The sequence below is a fragment of the Monodelphis domestica genome, chromosome 6 (assembly GCF_027887165.1).
Source record: "Monodelphis domestica isolate mMonDom1 chromosome 6, mMonDom1.pri, whole genome shotgun sequence".
Classification (NCBI taxonomy): Eukaryota; Metazoa; Chordata; class Mammalia; order Didelphimorphia; family Didelphidae; genus Monodelphis; species Monodelphis domestica.
The window spans coordinates 70149096-70171178 of NC_077232.1; the positions used below are offsets into that span (position 1 = coordinate 70149096).

The window sequence follows — 22083 nt, forward strand, 5'->3', positions numbered from 1 at the left end:
CTCTTTTCAAGGAAGCGAAGGAACAAGTTCAGGGCAATTGAATTCAGTTACAATTTGAATTCAGTTTGGAAGCAAATTTCAGTTTGAGTGAAAGAACCCAGCTTGAAGATGATTTTGTGGTGAGTGATAAAGACTGACTTGCTCTCTCTTAAGGCTCAGGCCTAGGCCATTTGGCCTAGGCCCTTTCTACTATTTTTCTCTTTCTCTCTCACTCTCTCTTTAATTTTCTTCATTTGTATTAATTAAAATCTCCATAAAACCCAGCTAACTTGGGTATTTTCATATTTGGGAATTTTCCCATGGTGACCACTTATTTTTGATTTAAATCAGAATCAAGACACTAAAGATTATCTTTACAGGTTGGCCGAAACCTTTACAGTTTTGGCAATTCACAGTCTTGAAACCCACATTTTTGCAGTTACAATTCACAAAGCAGACTCTAATTTTTTGGAAGACATTAAAAGATGTTGCTGGCTAGTTGGCATAACACATCTTTCATTTGGATAAAGGCTCTATCTGTCTAGGAAATGTTTCTGTGGGGGAAGTAAATTATCCTCTTCATTTTTACAGACTTTTATTCAGTGTCACAATGGCAAAATGGCAAGATCACATAGTATTGTTGAGTCACAGCGAAAAATTTGGGGATACAAATTTTGTTAATCTCTGCTTTGCTTATAGGCACTCTGCCATGGAACATATAGGCAAAGTATGGGAATGTGATAGTGGGATGGGCATGTAGGATGTTGTCAGTGAATATATACTGAATATGTCAAATGAAAGACATATCTATATCTAATAGACATATCCAAATCTTTGTATTGTATTTTATTTTAATTTTCTTTCCTTCTATTTAATAGGCACTCTTTCCAAGAAAGATGTCTGACAATAACTGTACTGTTGTGCACTGTTGATTTATGGGAAAAATCTGGAGAAAATAAATGTATTCATTTCTGCCTTGCTTATAGGCCCACTGTCATGGTACAGAGGAGCAAAGTATAGAAATAAGATGAGCATAGGCATACAGAAAATGGTCAGTAGATGTTTATTGGATAACTCAATAGATATATTCAACTTTTAGTCTAGTATTGCATTTTAACCTTCATTTTTTCTGTCTAATAGGTACTTCTTACCAAGACACATATCTGGCAATAATGGCACTGCTGTGACTGAATTCATTCTTTTGGGGTTAACAGATGATCCAAACTTTTGTGTTATTCTGTTCATAATATTTCTAGGTGTATATGCTGTTACACTCATTGGTAACCTTACCATAATTATCTTGATTAGAAATAGCTCCCAACTTCACACTCCAATGTTTCTTTTTCTAAGCCACTTGGCTTTTGTGGGCACTGCATATTCCTCATCTGTCACACCTGTTATGCTCAGAAACTTCCTTGCTGACAAAACCTCAATCCCTCTGGGAGGCTGTGTAGCCCAGATGTTCTGTGGTGCCACCTTTGGGACCACTGAATGTTTTCTGCTGTCTGTGATGGCCTATGATAGATATATGGCCATCTGTAGCCCCTTTTCTCTATTCCACCAACATGTCTACTGAAGTCTGCTCTCTGTTACTCATTGCCTCCTACCTATGTGATTTTGTGACTGCTTGGACCTTCACTGGTTGCTTATTGAATCAGTCCTTCTGTGGACCCAATGAGATCAATCATTTCTTCTATGATTATTCATCAGTTTTAAAGCTTTCCTCTTACCATGATGATCTTGCTTAAATCTTTCCAGCTGTCTTTGCTGGGCCAGTAATGATGAATACAGTATTAATTATCAAAATCTTATATATATATATATATATATATATATATATATATATATATATATATATATATATATATATCCTCTTCTCTGTCCTGAAGATAAACTCTACTGAGGGGAGATCTAAAACTTTCTGTTCACCTTACATGTTGACCCTTACATTCATTTATATGATGCCTCAATCCACCTATAGAACAGATGAAAATAAAGTGATCTCTGTTTTCTATACTGTAATGATTCCCATGTTGAACCCCCTGATCTATAGTCTAAGGAACCATGAAGTGAAAGGAGCCATGAGAAACTGATGAGTAATAAACACCTTTCTTTCTGAAATCTACTTACTCCAACACATTTTAATTAGGTACATACTGTGTCCCAGGCACTGGGTATTTTTAGTGAATACAAGTACAAAAATTAACCATTATTGGCCTTTAAGGATCCAATATTCTACTGATATAAATTTGTATCAATAAATAGGATTTAGAAAAGGAACGTTTTCGTTGTGATGGGTTAAATATATGAATTTCACTTTATTTTGCAAAGATCTGAAAATGCTTACAATGTTCTCCAGGAGTACTTATGGCCCTGCCAGGTGAAAGCAAAGATATGCCTGGAGTTCTCATGTATGTGTATGGAAAAAAAGGTTGAGCACAAGTCTACTACTGTAAAGTATGTAGCTGTGCTAGGAATAGATGAAATAATAGTATTGGTTTTGGAAACTACGGAGTGTCTCTTTATAACGTGATTGTTCACAGCCCTCAAATCCTGTACAAATATATAGAGGTGTTTGCCATTGGGCCCTCTTTTTGTTTTTTTAATGGGCAGGATGGGAGTGTTGTATTCAGATTTACAAGGGATTATTATTCCCTGATCAATTAATGAGTTAATTACTGGGGTAATTCCCTCAATTGCCTCTTTTGAGAGGGGATACTGAGGAATGGAAGGAGGTGGGCTAGATTTAGTTTTTATCTGCACAGGAACAGCTGACTTAAGTAAGCTACATAGGAAGAAGATGTGGCCCAAAGAGACTCTGGTATATCTTCAGGTATTGTAAAAGTGGGATGCTCTTTTCCCTCCTGGCTCTCTGAGAGAATTACTGGGAGTAAGTTTAAAGATTCCTCTGGTACTTCCAATGATAAGGAACCATCTGGGGAGCAAGTTATTGTGGCTCTGAGTTTGTATAGAAGGTCCCTCCCCAGCAAGTTTAGAGGGGAATCGGGCATCTAAAGGAAGGAATGTTGTACTTCCAGGGGCCCTACAGACACCATTCTTGGGGAAAGCCTTTTAACTCTTTGGGGTATTTCTGACACGCCCATTACATTCTCTGAGGCAACAGAATAACAATGTAAATCAGGTGTTCTCTTTAATTCAGACCAGGAAGCTCCAGTGTCTAAAAGACAATCATAATAGGTGTTACCCATCTTTAAAGTAACATGGGGTTCATTAGCTTGGGGGGTTAGTGGATAGGGACAACGGGTAGTAGGACATCAGGGTCCGGAAAATCAAAGGTTGTGTCCTCTGATTCCTGTGCCCCACCCCCACCCCGGACACCTTCATTGTGTTTGGGATGTTCCTTGGACACCCCCCTGAAGGACACCCCCATGAAGGCATTAGCACTCTGAGTATTTTTTGGACGAGCACCACTTAAGTTATATTGTTGTGGAGTCATTTGGTTTGAGTTATCATTTTCCCAATATTTATTCCTATAGTTATCATTCCTAAAATTATTGTTTCCATTATCATTATTAGAGTCATTTCTATAATTATCACTTCTGTAGTTGTTATTAAACTGCAGATTCCTTCTGAGTACCTTGAGTAAAGTTCTACACTCTGCCATTCTGTGGCCCTTCTTCTCACGGAATTGGCAGGTAACAAAGCGATAATTAGATTCCTGGAGGGGGCAAGTGCCATTGGTTGAGTACCATGCCCTCTTTCCAGTTTTCCAATCTTATCTGTTAAAAATGTCAATTTTTAAAATTGTTTCTATGATATCGTTATTCTCTTCCTCTTTTCTTTGTTTCCCTTTAAAGCATATAAAGCTGTTTTCCACAATTCTTCAAGGTCCATTTCTAGCCATCTTAGGCAATGTGTTCTAAAATAATCTCTAATCACTTTGCAAGAGTTAGTGACCAAGTGCTTTCTAATTGTTCTTAAGCTATTTTCTTTAGATAGGTCAAAATCCAGGTATCTACCCCCAAACTTGATTATTCTATCCATGAATCTGGAGGGTGTTTCTTCCTCATTCTGCTTAATATTTTCAAATCCTGTCCACTTATCTGTACTGTTTGCACATTCCCTCATTGCTGTTAGGATAGCCTCTCTACAATGGTATAATTGTAAAAGATCCTCAGAATCATTATAGTCCCATTCAGGATCTTGAGATGGCCAATGTGCTGCATTATGCCCCCAGGTTTTGTTGACATGAGCAATTATTTTATTTTTCTCACGTTCAGTTAAAAAAAGCCTCTAGCAAGTTTTCAATTTCCTTCTAAGATGGATTATACTGAAAAAAATATGTCTGTCAATTTTTTTGTTACTAGAAAGGGATCTTTTGTTCACATGTGGGAACATTTTGTGTAAATTCATTTATTTCTTGGGGAGTAAATGGTATCTTGTGTCTTAAAGTCACCACATCCCCATTCCATCCTATTTCAGGTACTTCTCTTAGAGGAAATAGGCCTCTAGTTGAATTTTGTACCTGTGGGTCAGTTCGACTAGGATGAGTTTCTCTAGTAGGACAAGATCTCCTTTGGGCTGGAATTTGGTTTTGTGTAGGAGAAGGAACATGAGAAACTGGGATTGCAGGGGAAGGATTTTGGGGATTAAATTCAGTCAAAATTTGCACTACGTGAAAGAAGCACTCTTTAACTGAATTATAGGGAAGGTGTTTTCCATCTCTATTTCAGGAAAGGAAATTTCCTCATTCAAAGGTTCAGAAACAGGTCTGTTTATGGTAGGGTGGATGTTTGCCAATTGATCCTGTAAGAAACATTTTAATTTTTCTAATTGGGCTTCCATGTTCTCTTGCATTTTATTCTCAATTTTTTGGGCGTATTTCTGAATTTCAGCTTCAAATGATTTTTTTATGTTAGCATCTCTAAATACAGTATTGAGGAGTACAAAAATGGAATTATCTATTAATATAAAAAATTGGAGGTATGCTGTATTCCTCAGTGTCCCTAATTCTTCAACTGCCATATAAATGTCGAAGAATGTAGTATTCATATATATATATATGTATATATATATATATATATATATATAGTAATTTTTTTCTAATGGTCTTCACAAAACACGTGGGGAACAGGACAAAGCCAAAACTTTCTACAGGTTTTTCCCACTCCTAATGTAGGCAGTTGTTCCCTAAGGGAAAGGAGATTTAGAAACAGCTCTCCCAGCCAGAAACTTAGGGCCCTGTTGCTAAGATTTAAAACAGCTGTGTTCTATCTAATTTAAGGAGAGAGGGAGAAAAGAAAAAATCCAAATTTACTTACCTGTATAGCTGATCAAAATAAGCTATTAAAAATAGTCACAGTAGAAAAAAGTTTAGGAAAGTTAAGAAGATTGAGGGTATTTCATCACTCCGATGTGGTTAGCCAAAACTGTAACAGTTAAAATTATAGTTGAGACTGAAAAAATCTAAATTTAAATGGTCGCCAAGGGAAATCCCAAGTAATAAGATACCCAAGTCAGCTGCCAAATTTTTATGGTGATTTAATTACAACAGGAGGAAGAAAATATTAGAGGGAGAGGGAGAGAGAGGGAGAGAAGGAATGGAGTTTAACTCAGAACCACTCTGGCTCAGGCTGAGCCAAAGCTGGCCTTAAGGCCTTGGAGAGCCAAGGCAGGGAAAGGGGTCAGTCCTTATCACTCACGTGACCATTCTGAAGGAAAGCAGTGTGCGGGGCTCCTCCAAGCTCAAGATCCAGGATTGAATTGAACTCTAGCCCTCCTCACAGGAAGTCTTGAGAACTTCAGAGGTTGTTCTCTACCTCACTTTTTGCATTTCACATGTGCCAATGGTGGCTCAAGCTTGACTTAGGACCACCCAGAGGTCTGTCCTTTTTTTGCTCATGTCTGTTGAAGGCCATTTTCTCAAATAATTAAATCTTGAATTTGATGCAGTCCTTCCTAATCTTGTTATACGGAGTAGGGTGGAGAATGTGGGTTTCCAAGACCTGATTCTGTTATTCCAAGTATCTCTATTGTTATTGATCAGGAAATAGCTAAATCATATCTTCTAAAGAATGGTCTGATTAGGGTAGAATAGTTTTGAAATTCACAAAACTAAGAATAGCTTTCTTCCTTACATGACATTCCATCTACTTTGTCTTTAATATATGTATGTGCCATTAACATGGTGTCTTTTAAAATGGAATGTGAGCTCCTGGATGACTGGAAGTATTTTTTGTTTTTCTTTGTAATCCAAATTATTAGCATAGTGCCTGGCATATAATAAGTACTCTGAATCTTTGTTGACTAAAGGCCATTTTGGTTCTCCATATTTTTAATGTTCTCCTAAAACAAGGGGGAGGAAGGCCTGAATATGGTATTCCATATTTGGTTTTTATCAAGGGAGAATCAAAAGGAAATATCACCTTCCTAATTTTTGATACTATGCTACCCTTAATTTAACCTAAATTTCTATTTGACCCATTTGGCACTATTAAAAAATAGTTACTGGCCCCAATGCTTTTTTTTTTTTTTTGGTGAAGAGAACTTTCTTTTCTTCTTCTTTTTTTAAATTTTAAACATTATTTTATTTGATAATTTCCAAACATTATTCATTGGAAACAAAGATCATTTTCTTTTCCTCCCTGCCCCCCCTCCCACCACCGTTCCCTCTCCCATAGCCGACGCACGATTCCACTGGTTATCACATGTGTTCTTGACTCGAACCCATTTCCCTGTTGTTGGTATTTGCATTAGAGTGTTCATTTAGAGTTTCTCCTCAGTTATATTCCCTCCACCCCTGGAGTCAAGCAGTTGCTTTTCATCGGTGTTTTTACTCCTACAATTTATCCTCTGCTTGTGAATAGCATTTTTTAGATCCCTGCAGATTGTTCAGGGACTAATGGAGAAGTCCATTACCTTCGATTGTACCACAATGTATCAGTCTCTGTGTACAATGTTTTCCTGGTTCTGCTCCTTTTGCTCTGCATCACTTCCTGGAGGTTGTTCCAGTCTCCATGGAATTCCTCTACTTTATTATTCCTTTTAGCACAATAGTATTCCATCACCAACATATACCACAATTTGTTCAGCCATTCCCCAATTGATGGGCATCCCCTCGTTTTCCAATTTTTGGCCACCACAAAAAGTGCAGCTATGAATATTCTTGTACAAGTCTTTTTCCTTATTATCTCTTTGGGGTACAAACCCAGCAGTGCTATAGCTGGATCAAAGGGCAGACAGTCTTTTATCACCCTTTGGGCATAGTTCCAAATTGCCCTCCAGAATGGTTGGATCAATTCACAACTCCACCAGCAATGAATTAGTGTCCCCACTTTGCCACATCCCCTCCAGCATTCATTACTTTCTACAGCTGTCATGTTAGCCAATCTGCTAGGTGTGAGGTGATACCTCAGAGTTGTTTTGATTTGCATCTCTCTGATTATAAGAGATGTAGAGCACTTTTTCATGTGCTTATTAATAGTTTTGATTTCTTTGGCTGAGAACCTGCATGTTCACGTCCCTTGCCCATTTATCAATTGGAGAATGGCTCGATTTTTTGTACAATTGATTTAGTTCTTTGTAAATTTGAGTAATTAAACCTTTGTCAGAGGTATTTATGAAGATTGTTTCCCAATTTGTTGCTACCCTTCTGATTTTGGTTACATTGGTTTTGTTTGTACAAAAACTTTTTAATTTGATGTATTCTAGATTATTTATTTTGCATTTTGTAACTCTTTCTAAGTCTTGCTTGGTTTTGAAGTCTTTCCCTTCCCAAAGGTCTGACATGTATGCTATTCTGTGTTCGCCTAATTTTCTTATAGTTTCCTTCTTTATGTTCAAGTCATTCACCCATTTTGAATTTATCTTGGTGTAGGGTGTGAGGTGTTGATCTAAACCTAATCTTTCCCACATTGTCCTCCAATTTTCCCAGCAGTTTTTATGAAATAGTGGATTTTTGTCCCAAAAGCTGGGATCTTTGGGTTTGTCATATACTGTCTTGCTGAGGTCGCTTGCCTCCAATCTATTCCACTGATCCTCCTTTCTGTTTCTTAGCCAGTACCAAATTGTTTTGATGACTTCTGCTTTATAATATAGTCTGAGATCTGGGACTGCAAGGCGCCCTTCCTTTGTATTTCTTTTTTTTCATTATTTCCCTGGATATCCTTGATCTTTTGTTCTTCCAAATGAACTTTGTTATGGTTTTTTCTAAATCAGTAAAAAATTTTTTTGGAAGTTCCATGGGTATGGCACTAAATAGATAGATGAGTTTGGGTAGAATGGTCATTTTAATTATATTGGCTCGTCCTACCCATGAGCAGTTAATGTTCTTCCAATTGTTCAAGTCTAGTTTTAGTTGTGTGGAAAGTGTTTTGTAGTTGTGTTCATATAGTTCCTGTGTTCGTCTCGGGAGATAGATTCCTAAGTATTTTATTTTGTCTAAGGTAATTTTGAATGGGATTTCTCCTTCTAGTTCTTGCTGCTGAGCTGTGTTGGAATTATATAGAAATGATGATGACTTATGTGGGTTTATTTTGTATCCTGCAACTTTGCTAAAGTTGTTGATTATTTCGATTAGCTTTTTGGTTGAATCTCTAGGATTCTTTAAGTAGACCATCATGTCATCTGCAAAGAGTGATAATTTGGTCTCCTCCGTGCCTATTTTAATGCCTTCAATTTCTTTTTCTTCTCTAATTGCTACTGCTAGTGTTTCTAATACAATGTCAAATAATAGAGGTGATAATGGGCATCCTTGTTTCACTCCTGATCTTATTGGGAATGCATCTAGTTTATCCCCATTGCAGATGATATTAGCTGATGGTTTTAGATATATACTGTTTATTATTTTTAGGAACAACCCTTTTATTCCTCTGCTTTCTAGTGTTTTTAGTAGGAATGGATGTTGTATTTTATCAAAGGCTTTTTCTGCATCTATTGAAATAATCATGTGGTTCTTGTTGGTTTGCTTGTTGATGTGGTCAATTATGTGGATAGTTTTCCTAATATTGAACCAGCCCTGCATCCCTGGTATAAATCCTACTTGATCATGGTGGATGACCCTTCTGATCACTTGCTGGAGTCTTTTTGCTAGTATCCTATTTAAGATTTTTGCATCTATATTCATTAGGGAGATTGGTCTATAATTTTCTTTCTCTGTTTTTGGCCTGCCTGGCTTTGGAATTAGTACCATGTTTGTGTCGTAAAAGGAGTTTGGTAGAACTCCCTCTTTGCTTATTATGTCAAATAGTTTGTATAGTATTGGAGTTAGCTGTTCTTTGAATGTTTGATAGAATTCACTGGTGAATCCATCAGGCCCTGGGGATTTTTTCTTAGGAAGTTCTTTGATGCCTGTTGGATTTCTTTTTCTGATATGGGATTATTTAAGAAATCTATTTCTTCTTCTGTTAGTCTAGGCAATTTATATTTTTGTAAATATTCATCCATATCACCTAGGTTGGTATATTTATTGCCATATAGTTGGGCAAAGTAGTTTTTAATGATCGCCTTAATTTCCTCTTCATTGGAGGTGAGATCCCCCTTTTCATCCTTGATGCTGTTAATTTGCCTTTCTTCTTTCCTTTTTTTAATTAGATTAACCAGTACTTTGTCTATTTTGTCTGTTTTTTCAAAGTACCAGCTTCTAGTCTTGTTTATTAGCTCAATAGTTCTGTCACTTTAGATTTTATTAATTTCTCCCTTAATTTTTAGGATCTTTAGTTTGGTTTTCTTCTGGGGGTTGTTAATTTGTTCGTTCTCAAGTTTTTTTATTTGCATTTCCAATTCCTTGATCTCTGTCCTCCCTAATTTGTTAATATAGGCACTCAGAGATATGAATTTTCCTCTAAGTACTGCCTTCGCTGCATCCCATAAGGTTTGAAAGGATGTCTCACCATTGTCATTTTCCTCAACGAAATTATTAATTGTTTCTATGATTTCTTCTATAACTAACCGATTTTGGAGTATCCTATTATTTAATTTCCAATTAATTTTTGATTTGGCTCTCCATGTACCCTTACCGATCAATATTTTTATTTCCTTGTGATCTGAAAAGGCTACATTTATTATTTCTGCTTTTCTGTATTTGAGTTCCATGTTTCTATGACCTAGTGTATGATCTATTTTTGTGAATGTGCCATGTGGTGCTGAAAAGAAGGTGTATTCCTTTTTGTCCCTATTTATTTTTCTCCATATGTCTATTAACTCTAATTTTTCTAAGATTTCATTCACCTCTTTTACCTCTTTCTTGTTTATTTTTTGGTTTGATTTATCTAAATTTTATAGTGGTTGGTTCAAGTCTCCCACTAATATGGTTTTACTGTCTATTTCCTCCTTCAATTCTCCTAGTTTCTCTATTAAAAATTTGGATGCTATACCATTTGGTGCATACATGTCGATTAGTGATATTTCCTCATTGTCTATACTCCCTTTTAACAGAATATATTTACCTTCCCTATCCGTTTTGATCAGGTCTATTTTTGCTTTGGCGTTGTCAGATATCATGATTGCAACTCCTGCCTTCTTTCTATCAGTTGAGGCCCAAAAGGTCTTACTCCAACCTCTAATTCTAACCTTGTGAGTGTCAACCCATCTCATATGTGTTTCTTGAAGACAACAAATGGTAGGGTTTTGGGTTCTAATCCAATCTGATATTTGTCTACGTTTTATGGGTGAGTTCATCCCATTCACGTTCAAAGTTATGATTGTCATTTGTGGATTCGCTGGCATTTTGATATCTTCCCCTAGTTCTGACCTTTCTTCTTTAGCTATCTCCTTTTGAACCAGTGATTTACTTTAGGTCAGTCCCCCTAGTCCACTCCCTTGAGATGATTCCCTTTCTAGCCCCTTCCTTTTTATGCTCCCTTCCCCTCCCCCCTCTCCTTCCCTCCCTTTTTATACTCCCTCCCTCCTCCCCCTCCTTAATTTTCCTTTCTTTCTTGCCCTGTTGGATAAGATAGAATTCAGGATCCCACTGGATCTAGATGTTCTTCCCTCTCAGATTTGATTTCACTGAGAGTAAGGTTTAAGTAATTCCACTTCACGCTCTCTTCCTCTCATTCTCATATGAGAGTTCTTCCCCTCCCCTTCCCATGTGTATGTTTATATGGGAAAGATTAATCTATTAAGTCCCACCCCCTATTTCTTGAAGTAAATCTTAGTGTTATCGACAGTTCCCCGCTCCCTTTTCCTTTCTTTGTCCCCACTTTCCCCAAATCTTCTTAATGCCCCAATCTTTCCCTATGCATGTTTCTTCTAACTACTCTTATGATGCATACATTTTTGAGAGTTACACAAAACATTTCCTCCACATATTAATATATATAATTTGATGTAAATGTAGTCCTTATAGAAGAGAGTTTGACTTAAAGAAAAAGATAAGATTCATCTCCTTTTCCCTTTCTTTCATATTTACTTTTTTATGTTTCTCTTGCTTTCTGTGCTTGGATATAAAATTTTCCACTAAGTTCTGGTCTTTTCTTAGCAAATGCTTGGAAATCTTCTATTTTGTTGAATGCCCATACTTTCCCCTGAAAGTATATAGTCAGTTTTTCTGGGTAGTTGATTCTTGGTTGGAGACCCAGCTCTCTTGCCTTTCTAAATATCGTGTTCCATCCTTTGTGGTCTCTTAGTGTGTTAGCCGCTAAGTCCTGTGTGAGCCCTCAAGACTGTCTATGGGCCATCAAAACCCACTACCACTCCCTTGCTATCCTCTGACAGTGACACTCTCATAAAAGATAAAAAAAGGCATCAACAAGAGGTGGAAAGAACACTTCAGTCAGCTTCTCAACCAACCCTCTTCAGTCGACCAAAGTGCCCTTGACCAGATCCCCCAAAACCACTCCATTGAACAACTTGATGTCCCTCCTTCAATAGAGGAAGTCCAAAAAGCCATTAAACAAATGAGTGCAGGCAAGGCACCTGGTAAAGACGGGATCCCAACAGAGGTGTACAAGGCCTTAAATGGAAAGGCGCTCCAGGCATTCCACATAGTGCTGACCAGCATATGGGAAGAGGAAGACATGCCCCCAGAACTCAGAGATGCCTCCATCGTAGCCCTATACAAGAACAAAGGCTCATGAGCAGCCTGTGACAACTACAGAGGCTTCTCACTACTCTCCACTGCCAGAAAGATCCTCGCCCGTGTTATACTCAACAGACTCCTGTCCTCTGTTTCAGAGCAGAACCTGCCTGAATCACAATGTGGCTTCCGACCAGATCACATCACCATCGACATGGTCTTCACTGTGAGGCAAATGCAGGAAAAATGCCTTGAGCAGAAACTGAGTCTCTACATTGTCTTCATAGACCTGACAAAGGCGTTTGACACAGTGGACATCCTCAGTAAGCTCGGTTGCCCAGCAAAATTCGTCAAACTGATCCAGCTCTTTCATATCGACATGACAGGGGAAGTCCTATCTGGTGGAGAGACTTCCGATCGCTTCAACATCTCCAATGGCATGAAACAAGGCTGGGTCCTCGCTCTGGTAGTATTCAACCTATTTTTCACCCAAGTATTACAACATGCTGTGATGGATCTAGACCTGGGCGTCTACATCAAATACTGACTGGATGGCTCACTATTTGGCCTTTGCCGCCTGACTTCAAAAACAAAGACAACAGAGAGACTCATCCTGGAAGCTCTCTTTGCAGATGACTGTGCTCTCATGGTCCACCAAGAAAATCATCTCCAAACCATTGTGGACAGGTTCTCCACCACAACAAAACTGTTTGGCCTGACTATCAGCCTCAGCAAAACAGAGGTGCTGTTCCAACCTGCACCAGGGAGGCCAACTAACCAGCTGTGCATTACAATCAACAGCATGCAACTTTCTAACGTCAACACTTTCAAGTACCTGGGCAGCACCATCACCAACGATGGGTCCCTAGACCACGAGATTAATGCCAGGATCCAAAAGGCCAGCCAGGCACTTGGGCGGCTGTGCTGCAAAGTCCTCCAACACAAAGGTGTAAGCACTGTGACGAAGCTCAAAGTGTATAACGCAGTGGTCCTCAGCTCGCTCCTGTATGGTTGTGAAACATGGACACTGTACCGGAAGCACATGAAACAGCTGGAGCAATTCCACCAATGTTCCCTGTTCCCTCCGGTCAATCATGAGGATCCGATGGCAGGACAGAATCACCAATCAGGAAGTCCTCAACAGAGCCAACTCCACCAGCATTGAAGTCATGGTCCTCAAAACCCAGCTATGATGGTCTGGACACGTCATCCGCATGGACCCATAGCAAATACCAAGACAGGTATTCTATGGTGAACTGCCAGCTGGACTCAGGAAACAAGGCCAACCAAAGAAAAGATTCAAGGATCAGCTAAAGTCCAACTTGAGGTGGGCTGGCATTACACCAAAGCAACTAGAACTCGCTGCCTCTGACAGAAGCATATGGCAAACCCACACTCACCATGCCGCCACCACCTTTGAAGATGAGCGACGTCAATGTCTTGCCGCCGCACGTGAATGCCGACACCAGGCCACAACTGCACCTCCTGTAACAACTGGATTCCCATGCCCCATGTGCCATTTGGACTCCAAAGCCACATGAGGGTATACTGTAGATGAAATTGCACAAAGACAATAGTCATTCTCGATCACCGAGAGACTACTACTACTACTACTACTACTACTACTACTACTACTACTACTACTACTACTACTACTACTACTACTACTACTACTACCTGTGTGATCCTTATGGGAGAACTCCTATATCTGAAGCTCCTCTTCTTGGCTTCTTGTAGAATTTTCTCCTTTTCTTGGAAGCTCTGGCAATTACATTCCTAGGGGTTGTCTTTTGGGGATTTAGTATAGAGGATGTTCTATGAACCCTTTCTATTTCTATTTTGCCCCCTTGCTCCAGAATGTGTGGGCAATTTTCTTTTATAATCTCCTGTAGAATAACATCGAGTTTATTGTTTATCTCTGGTTTTCTGGGAGACCGATAATTCAGAGGTTGTCTCTTCTTCTTCTGTTTCCAAGTCTGTGACCTTTTCAGTGAGATATTTTATGTTTTCTTCTAATTCATTAATTTTTTGAGTTTGCTTTATTGATTCTTGCTGTTTTATGATCTCACTTTCTTTGAGTTGCTTAATTCTGGTCGTGAGGGACTGGTTTTGCTTTTCAGCTTTGTCTGCCCTTCTATTGGATGCTTCCAGCTCTTTTTCCAATTGAGCAGTCTTATCTGTCAGACTGCTGATCTCTTTCTCCCATTTTTCTTTCCAGGTTTCCATCTTTTGGGTAAGTTCCAGTTTGAGATCTTCCAGAGCTTGTTGATAGTTTCCATTTTGGGAGGCATGTTCTGATTTTTTTTTTGGATTTCATGCTCATTCTCTTCTTTTCCTTGGGTACTTCCACCATAAAAGTTTTCAATAGTCACCTTTTTCCCTTTCTTCCTGGAGGCTTGATTTTGGGCTGTGTGAGCCATCCCTTTGGTGGTTTTATTCCCCTTTCCTTTTTGGTCTGGGGTCTGGGTGATATGGGCGGGTTTTCTGTGAATTTAGGTTGCCTCAGACTAGTTTTTCCCAGCCTCTGAGGTTTCTTAGAGCTCTGGGCCCCTGATTACAACCAAACTGCCCAGGTGTTCAGCTCCGCCCAGATAATCAGCACGTGGTCTGCCCCTGGTGTTTAGCTCTGTCCAGATGCTCTGCGCAACCGCCCTGAGTATGACTCCCTGGGCCCCCTGTGATCAGCGCAGGATTCTCCCGTGAAACCGCCCTGAGATGTTTTTTCCTGGTAGTCCCCAGATCCCAAGGACGCTAGAGTGCCCTCCCAAACAGAGACATTCCCCACTCACTTGCTGTTCCAGTGAGCGCTCCAGTAGCTCACTCTGGTTTGGTGGGCGAGTTGGGGGGTGGGGGAAGGGAGGCCCAGTTCACATTTCTGTGCAAGCTTTTCCTCCTTCTTATTATGGTGTGGAAATGTTCAAACCCCATGTACTTTTGCCTCTGTGGGGTACTGGGGAGTACTGGGGAGTCCTCCTGTTCCTCCAAAGGTGATTTTTATGCTCCTTTGATGTAGTGTACTTCGTTTGGTGCTGGGGAGAGGAAGCATGTGGCATCTAGATTGCATCCATGATTACCCGGAAGTCCTGTCCACTGCTTTTTAATCTTCATTTTTTCAAGCATTAGTTTAACAGTTAACTTTGGTTATAATTCTTTATTGCCTCTTCTCTTCTGTTGTTCCACCTTTTCTGCCTTTTACCCAAGAAGGCAGAATTTTATACTTTATACCACTTTATACTATAGTCTGATCATAATCACTTCATACAATAATTGGAAATTTCACATTTGTTTTTCTCTTTTCTTCTCTCATCAATTCATATTGTATTATTGTGCAGTTCACATAGGTTCTGAGAGTATTTATCCCAACTCTCACTTATACTCATGAGTCAAGGGCCATAGAGCAAGGTTGACTATGAATTCCCTCTAGGTTCTAGAGGGGAACCTGAGGGGATTCTGTTGTTTTTTTCCCATATAGTATTAGCTTGAACCCCTCTACCTATTCAGGTATGTTGTCCTCAATATTCACCTCTGTCCCAATTTTTATTTTTCTAGTATAATCATTTAGGTATTGTTTGTTCCCTAATGTCATTTAATTAATTATTATAAATTAACTTTACAAGGATATGTTTATTGAGAAGATATTGCAGAGCCAGAAATCATACTGCATATTTTTCTCTGTGCCACCTCTGTCTTGGAAGAGTAGGCTAATAGTTCCCTAAAAGTAAGAATGGGGCAAATGGAAGCTAATAATTCCACAAAACATCAAGAAATAATAAAAAAATCAAAAGAATGAAAGAATAGAAGAAAATGTGAAACATCTTATTGGAACAAAAACTGATCTGCAAAATAGATCTAAAAAAGATAATAAGAATTATTGAACTATCTGAAGACCATGAAAAAAAAAGCCTGGGCATCATATCACAAGAACTTATAAGGGAAAATTGCCCTAATATTCTCAAGTAAGAGAGGAAAATAAAAATTGAAGGAACTGTAAAAAATAGACTCGAATACAGGACTAAGATCCCCATGAGCCTTTGCTCCACTTCCCCAGAATGCCTTGTAATCTCACCTGGGCCGAGATCAAGAAGGTATTTAAGCTGATTCAAAGGCTTTTGAGGGCTCTCTTGTCTCTCTTGGCTCTTGGACTTCCGCTTTGGAGCAGGTGTGGCTTTTTTTCATAATGTAGGTGAGGTTGTGTCTAGGCCACTCTATGGCCTGGACACGTGTTTCTTATCCTGCATTTTCTTCAATCCTTAATCTTCAATAAACCTCTAAAAAATATAATACTCCTTGCAGAGAAAAACTAATTTCTACCTGCCTCAGTTTCCCTGTCTCCCCTAAATTTTAATCTTTATAGAACCCACCAATCAACTGGTGAAGGAAATCTCAAAATAGAAATTCCTAAGAACATTATAGCCATCCCATGTCAAGAGAAATCCCATGTCAAGAGGAAAATATAGAGCAACCAGAAAGAAACAATTCATAAATTGTGAGGGCATAGTCAAGTTTTAGCATCTTCTACATTAAAAGGGTTTAGAATATGATATTCCAGAAGGCAAAAGAACTAAGATTACAATGAATAATAACCTATTCAGTGAAACTAAACACAGTCTTTCTGGGGCAAATGGATATGTAATGAAATAGGAAAATTTCAATAATTTCTGATACAAAAACTAGAGCTGAACAGGAAGTTTGATGTTCAAATAAAAGATACAAGAGAAGCATGGAAAGATTAACAGGAAAGGAAAAAATTAAGGGATTCAATAATATTTAATGTTTTACTTTCCTACATGGGAAGATGAAACTTGTGATTCTTAGAAACTTTATCACAATTAGTCAGTTAGAAGTATACATGGATAGAGGGTATGGGAGTAAGCTGAGTATGAAGAGATTGTTATGGGAGAAACACACCCAAGTTTATAGCAGGTTTTCACCCCAAGAATGGAAGACTCAAACTCCATTCAATCCAGGAGTGAGAAAGGAATTTTATTTGAAGAGATTTATGGTGGTATAATAACCCATTAGTTAGAGGAATAGTCTGGGGGCTAATCAGGCAGACATATGGCTGATGGAAAAGTCCAGGGGCTTTTCGAGTAGCCTTTCTGGAATTAATGGAATAACAGCTCTCCAGGTGTGGGGTAGCAGCCCCAGATGTGGAGTAATAGTTCCAACTGTGGAGAAGCAGCTTCTGCTGTAAAGTAGTAGCTTCCACACACTGTGGATAAGGGTTGGCATATGTATTAGAATCTGGGGGCTTTTCATCTCCTATACTAGATAAATCTTTAAATTCTTCCAAAACCCCTGGAAAATGGATATGGTCAAATTTAGGTAGAGGTGAGTTTTGAGGTTTGTCATGTATATCATAGGGAAATAAGGAGTATGCTCAGTTTGGGGATATTCTTCTGACATTCCAGAGTCCATAATACACAGGCAACTTGTTCCCCATTGTCCACCTTGTCATCATTTGTCAATATGGGAGTGGTCTTTCTATTCTTCTGGAATGAGAATATAAAGGAGGGAGATATGGTACATTGGAGGACCACTATAGGCAATTAATTATATCTTATGGTTCTGAACTAAAGTAAATAAAGTACCATATGAGCAATTAATCCAACAGATTAGGCACAAAGCTGATGCCCAGTATAGAATATTAAAGATCCAGTGTACAGAATGGGTAACTCGATCTGTAATTCATGTTTGACCAATATTGAACCCATAGGTTTTGTAACTGATTTTTAAGCAGTGCTACCTGGTTAACAAGATTTGAGAGTATGAGGGTCTTGTTCCCATTATTACCTCTCACTGTCTACTGTATGACCCCATCAAGATGACATCCAAAGAAAAAATAAGGGGATAGAAAAAGGAATGGAAGAAGAGGGAAGGACATATATGTACAAAATTGTATAGTATCCAATTTTTTAAAGGAAAAGTTAAATGAGTTATAGGAGGAAATAGTAAAACTTTACTAGTGGGTGACTTAAATTTTTCCCTCTCAAAACTAGATAAATCTAATGAGAAACTAAACAAAAAGAAGTTATGAAGGCAGAAAACAATGAGAAAAGAAAGAAATATACCTTTTACATGGTGGCATATGATACCTACAGAAAAATTGACCATGTATTAGGGCATAAAAGCCTCACAAACAAATGCAGATAAGCAGATGTATTACATGTGTCCCTTTCAGACCACAATGCAATAAAAATAAATTCAGTAAAGGCCTATAGAAATAGTGATTTAAAACTAAATTAAATTAAGTAATATTTTAATGATTGAGTGTATAAAAGAATAAACCATAAAAATAATCAATAACTTCATTAAAGAGAATGGCAAAAGTGATTTTTTAAATAAAATTTTATGGGATGGGGCCAAAGAACTACTTAGGAAAAATTTATATCTCTAAAATACTTACATCAAACAAATAGAGAAGAGCAGGTTAATGAATTGGGTATACAACAATAGCAACAAAACAAAATAGAAAAAGAACATCATTTTAAAATCCCAATTAGACACTAAAGTTGAAATCCTGAAAACAAAACCATTGAAATTATAAAATAAGAAAAGAATATAGTTATATAAAAAACCCCAAAATAATATGTAAACTATTGGTTAGTTTAATTGAAAAAAGAGAGAAGAAAAACAAATTCCTTATCAAAAATGAAATGGGTGAATTCATCACAAATTAAAAAGGAAATTAAAGAAATTACTAGGAGCTATTTTGCTCAATTATAAGCTAATAAATCTAGATGAAATGAATAAATATTTACAAAATATAAATTGCAACTTGTTTTCTTTTTTCCCTTTTGTTGATTTGAGATTTCTTTCAAAAATGACTTAAATGGAGAAATATTTTACATGATTGCATATGGAAAATCTATATTACTGTCTTAGGGAAAGGGGCAGAATGGGAGGGAGAAAATTTGGAACTCAAAATTTAAAAATGAATTTTAAGAACTGTTTTTATATTTAATTGGGGGAAACAAAATATTAAAAAAATTAATTAAGAGAGGTAGAGGAAAAACTTGGGAAAGAAATGATAGGAGAGATGCATAAAAATCATGAAATAAGAGTCAAAAGCTTAGTAAAGGAGGCAAAAACCACCAAAGAATAGGCCAAATGGGAAAAAAAAGCACAAAAATCCTCTGAAGAAAGCTTTAGCAGAATTGACCAAATGGATAAGGAGATACAAAAAACTCAACAAAGACTCCAGGAGACCTCATGAAACCTCATGAAAACCATGAAACAAAACAAAAAATTAAAAAATAGAAAAATGTGTAATATCTCACTGTAAAAAGAATTGATTTGGAAAAGAGATTGAGGAGAAATAATTTTAGGAATTATTGAACTACCTGAAATTCATGATAAAAATAAAAGTGCCTAGGCATCACATTTCAAGAAAATATCAAGAAAAAAATCCTTGATATTCCAGAACTAGAGGGTAAATTAAAAACGAAAGAAAAAAAGCTCCTGAACAGGATCCCTAAATTAGAACTCTTATAATTGTCATTGTCATAATTTCCAGAGCCCATAGGTTATGAAGAAAGCATTGCTAGCAGCCAGAAAGAAATATTTCAAATATTGTAGAATCACAATCTGGATAACAAAGATTTAGCAGCATCTACATTAAAGGATTTGAAAGCTTGGAATATCATATTCTGGCAGGCAAATAAGCTAGGATTACAGTGGAGAATCACATACCTAGAAAACTAACAGTAGGGCTCTCTTATCTATAGTTTCATTTTTCTTGGTTTCAGTTATCCTTAGTCAACCTTGAAGGATTTGAGGTCCATCTACAAAGCACCAAAGGTCCACTTGAAGCATTGATCTTCCCCTCAATGGTCTCTTCTGGTTTTACTTTTACTTTCACTTTTTCTAGGAAGAGAGTGGAGTGGATATATATATATATATATATATATATATAGAGAGAGAGAGAGAGAGAGAGAGAGAGAGACAGAGACAGAGACAGAGAGACAGAGAGATACAGAGAGAGAGAGACAGAGAGAGAGTCAGCAATTGTTTACTTATATCCTTGGTTCTATTCATCTGTGTTAGATCTTAGAATATATCTTCCATGGATATGAGGGCCCTACTGTATAATCCTTCAGGGGATAATATTTGTAACTCCTAAGAACTTCAGCATTATCATGGCAGTATACACAGACAAAGCACATGGGTGTGAGTTGAGTATGATTGGATCATATCAAAAAAATAAACTTAAGGGGTGGGAAAAAATGCATTTGGGAGAAGGGGGAAGGTAGAGGTAGAATGGCATAAATTACCTAACCTTAAAAGGGCACAAAAGAGCTTTTACAGTGGAGGAGAAGATGAGGGTGTGGTCAACACTTGAATCTTACTTGAACTTACTCTGATGAGAATTTTTTTTGGAAAATTTTATTTAATTAGTTAATTTAGAATATCAAGACCTTTTCCCATATTATTGATATTTGCACTATGGTGATCATTTACTCTCATGAGAATTAGCAAAACATGGAATAACATACAAAACTAGTTGAGCAGCAAAATCCATCTTAACCAATATGGAATTAGGAGTGGAGGAGCATAAGAGAAGTTGGGGTGTTGACAGAAAAGACAGTGAATTGGGGGAGGTGGTGGCCAGAAGCAAATAAGGGGAGCATGGAATATTTTATCTGTCAGATTTATAGATAAGGGAAGAAATTATGAGAAACCAAATAGATGGGGGGATTACAGGATCTAAAATGTATCATTTTTTATTACAGGAAATTAAAAAAATTCAAAACAAAGCCAATGAAAACATGATTAGAAGGAAAGCAGAAAACTTGGGAAAAATTTTTCAGTAGTTTTCTCTGATAAAAGTCTCAAATTTCTCAACTACACAGAGAATGAAGTCAAATGGATAGGAATAAATATAATTCAATAATTTATAAATGATTAAACAATCTGAACAAGCAGTTTTCAGAAAAAGAAATGAAAAGCTATCTATATTCATATGAAAAAAATGCTCCAAGTTACTACTGAGTAGAGAAATACAAATTAAAACAGTTCTGACAATTAGCAGATTTGCTAATATGACAGAAGAGGAAAATGGAAAATGTTGGAGGGAATGTGGGAAAATAAGACACTAAGATTCTACTGGTGGACTTGTGAACAGATCCTATCATTCTGGAGGACAAATTAGTAGCGTACTAAAAGTACTATAAAACTATGCATACCATTTGATCCCATTACCACTATTAGGAGGTAATAGCATTATCAGGTCAGTATTTCAAAGAGATCAGTGAAAAAGGAACGGGAAGCAATTGTATAAAAAAAAATTTAGCACCTCTCTTTGTGGTGGTAAAGAACTGGAAGTGAAGAGGACATTTATCAATTAGGAAATGGTTGGCCAAGTTGTGGTACAGGACTCTGATGGAATACTACTATGCCATAAGGAATACTAAACAAGATGATTTCAGGAAAAACCTGGGAAGACTTATATGAACTGAACTGAAGTGAAATGAGCAGAACAAGAGTATTTTATACATAGTAATGGCAATATTATGTGATCAACTGTGAATGACTCAGCTATTCAATGACCCAAGGCAGCCCTGAAGGACAATTTTTAAACCCTAATTTTCTGTCTTACAATCTACACTAAGTATTGATTCTAAGGCAGAAGATTAGCAAGTGTTAGGAAACTGGAATTAAATGACTTGTCCTGGGTCACACAGGTAAGAAGTGTCTGAGGCCAGATTTGAACCCAGACTCTCCAACATGACTCCAGGAATAGTGCTTTCTATCTACTATGCCACCTACTTTTCCCTTCTGAAGGATTTATGAGAAATTCTGAATGCAGATTATAGTATATTTTTTATTCTTTGTTATTTGGATTTTTTATCAGCTTTTTCCACATGGATAACATGGAAATGTTTTGCATATTTGTATAATCTATATCAATTTTTTTGCCATCTCAAAAAGGGGGGAGATGAAAGAGGGAAGGAGAGCATATGAAACTCTATTAAAAATTTTATCTGGAAATCAATGTGTAAATATGCCCAAAGGGTTGTAAAACTTGGCACACCCTTTATCCAAGCAATGTCACCATTAACTCTGTATCCCAAAGATATTTTTTTAAAAAGGGAAAGAACCTATATGTATAAAAATATTTCTCATAG

At 37.4% G+C, this 22083-nt stretch overlaps 1 pseudogene; it reads left to right on the top strand.

Annotated features, from left to right (window-relative positions):
• Window positions 1-1312: 1312 nt before the first annotated feature.
• Window positions 1313-2099, top strand: LOC100617927 (olfactory receptor 508-like; annotated as a pseudogene).
• Window positions 2100-22083: the final 19984 nt, after the last annotated feature.